The sequence below is a fragment of the Petromyzon marinus genome, unplaced genomic scaffold, assembly GCF_048934315.1.
Source record: "Petromyzon marinus isolate PM22_M1 ecotype Great Lakes invasive population unplaced genomic scaffold, UKy_Petmar_22M1.pri1.0 PM_G_Scaffold_174, whole genome shotgun sequence".
Taxonomy (NCBI): Eukaryota; Metazoa; Chordata; class Hyperoartia; order Petromyzontiformes; family Petromyzontidae; genus Petromyzon; species Petromyzon marinus.
Window position 1 is genome coordinate 45001 of NW_027422733.1, and position 2500 is coordinate 47500.

Genomic DNA, 2500 nt, shown 5'->3' on the forward strand with positions numbered 1-2500 from the left:
CCCCGTGAAACGCTAGAAATTGGCGGGGATGTGTCTCTTGTGGCTCACGGGGCTGTTAGGGTGGCACAGAAATCCCTCGGAATGGGAAAAAACGGGTCATTTTCGTGTCGCCACATTGCATGCGAACCGCATGAAACTTCCAGAGGCATTTGCAGCAGGAATGCATGTGCACTCAAAAAATGTGATATTTTTCACGGAGAGACCCCGTGAAACGCTAGAAGTGGGCGGGGATGTCTCTCTTGTGGCTCACGGGGCTGTTAGGGTGGCACAGAAATCCCTCGGAATGGGAAAACGGGTCATTTTCGTGTCGCCACATTGCATACGAACCGCATGAAACTTCCAGAGGCATTTGCAGCAGGAATGCATGTGCACTCAAAAAAGTGAATATTTCTCACGGATAGACCCCGTGATACGCTAGAAATTGGCGGGGATGTCTCTCTTGTGGCTCACGGGGCTGTTAGGGTGGCACAGAAATCCCTCGGAATGGGAAAACGGGTCATTTTCGTGTCGCCACATTGCATGCGAACCGCATGCAACTTCCAGAGGCATTTGCAGCAGAAATGCATGTGCAGTCAAAAAAAAATTGATATTTTTCACGGATAGACCCCGTGAAACGCTAGAAATTGGCGGGGATGTGTCTCTTGTGGCTCACGGGGCTGTTCGGGTCGCACAGAAATCCCTGGGAATGGGAAAACGGGTCATTTTCGTGTTGCCACATTGCGTACGAACCGCATGAAACTTCCAGAGGCATTTGCAGCAGGAATGCATGTGCACTCAAAAACTTCTATATGTTTCACGGATAGACCCCGTGAAACGCTAGAAATTGGCGGGGATGTGTCTCTTGTGGCTCACGGGGCTGTTAGGGTGGCACAGAACTCCCTCGGAATGGGAAAAGGGGTCATTTTCGTGTTGCCACATTGCATAGGAACGCCATGAAACTTCCAGAGGCATTTGCAGCAGAAAGGCACGTGCACTCAAAAATTTTAATATTTTTCACGCATAGACCCCGTCAAACGCTAGAAGTTGGCGGGGATGTCTCTCTTGTGGCTCACGGGGCTGTTAGGGTCGCACAGAAATGCCTCGGAATTGGAAAACGGGTCATTTTTGTGTGGCCACATTGCATAGGAACGGCATGAAACTTCCAGAGGCATTTGCAGCAGGAATGCATGTGCACTCAAAAACGTCTATATTTTTCACGGATAGACCCCGTGAAACGCTATAAATTGGCGGGGATGTCTCTCTTGTGGCTCACGGGCGCTGTTAGTTAGGGTCGCACAGAAATCCCTCGGAATGGGAAAAGGGGTCATTTTCGTGTTGCCACATTGCGTACGAACGGCATGAAACTTCCAGAGGCATCTGCAGCAGAAATGCATGTGCACTCAAAAACGTCTATATTTTTCACGGATAGACCCCGTGAAACGCTAGAAATTGGCGGGGATGTGTCTCTTGTGGCTCACGGGGCTGTTAGGGTCGCACAGAAATCCCTCGGAATGGGAAAACGGGTCATTTTCGTGTTGCCACAATTGGCATATGAACGGCATGAAACTTCCAGAGGCATTTGCAGCAGAAATGCATGTGCACTCAAAAACGTGAATATTTTTTCACGGATAGACCCCGTCAAACGCTCGAATTTGGCGGGGATGTTTCTCTTGTGGGTCACGGGGCTGTTCGGCTCGCACAGAACTCCCTTGGTCCACCTGATTCGTGCATACAGGCAGCAACTAAAACTCTGTAAACCTGCTGTGAGGACATCTAAACAGTGGACCAGTGAGGCTGTGGAAGATTTGCGGGCGTGCTTAGACTGTACTGACTGGGATATGTTCACGACTGCTACCAATAGTCTGGATGAACTCACAGAGGCTGTGTACATCAGCTTCTGTGAGGACTGCTGTATCCCAACACGTACCAGGGTGAACTTTAACAACAACAAGCCCTGGTTCTCAGCAAAGCTCAAAAGGTTGAGGTTGGAGAAGGAGGAAGCGTTTAGGAGTGGGGATAGAGACAGATTCAAGGAGTCGAAGAACAGGTTTAGCAAAGCGGTGAGAGAGGCTAAACGACTGTACTCAGAGACACTAAAACACCAGTTCTCTACCAACGACGCTGCTTCTGTCTGCCAAAGGGCTCAGGCACATCACCAACTACAAACCCAGAGCGCCCCACACCACTAACGACTCCCGCCTAGCCAACGACCTGAACGAGTTCTACCGTAGATTTGAAAGACAATTGGACTGTCCTGAACCACCCCTTCCCACCCAAGAGGCCCCATCCCCCACCCATACTACAGAAACGACTCTCTCCTTTCAGGAGGGAGAAGTTAATGGGCTTTTCAAGAGGCAGAATCCACGCAAAGCAGCCGGGCCGGACTCTGTCTCTCCAGCCACCCTCAGGCACTGCGCTGGCCAGCTGTCTCCGGTGTTCACCAACATCTTTAACACCTCCCTGGAGACATGCCATGTACCAGCCTGTCTCAAGTCCTCCACCATCATCGCTGTGCCCAAAA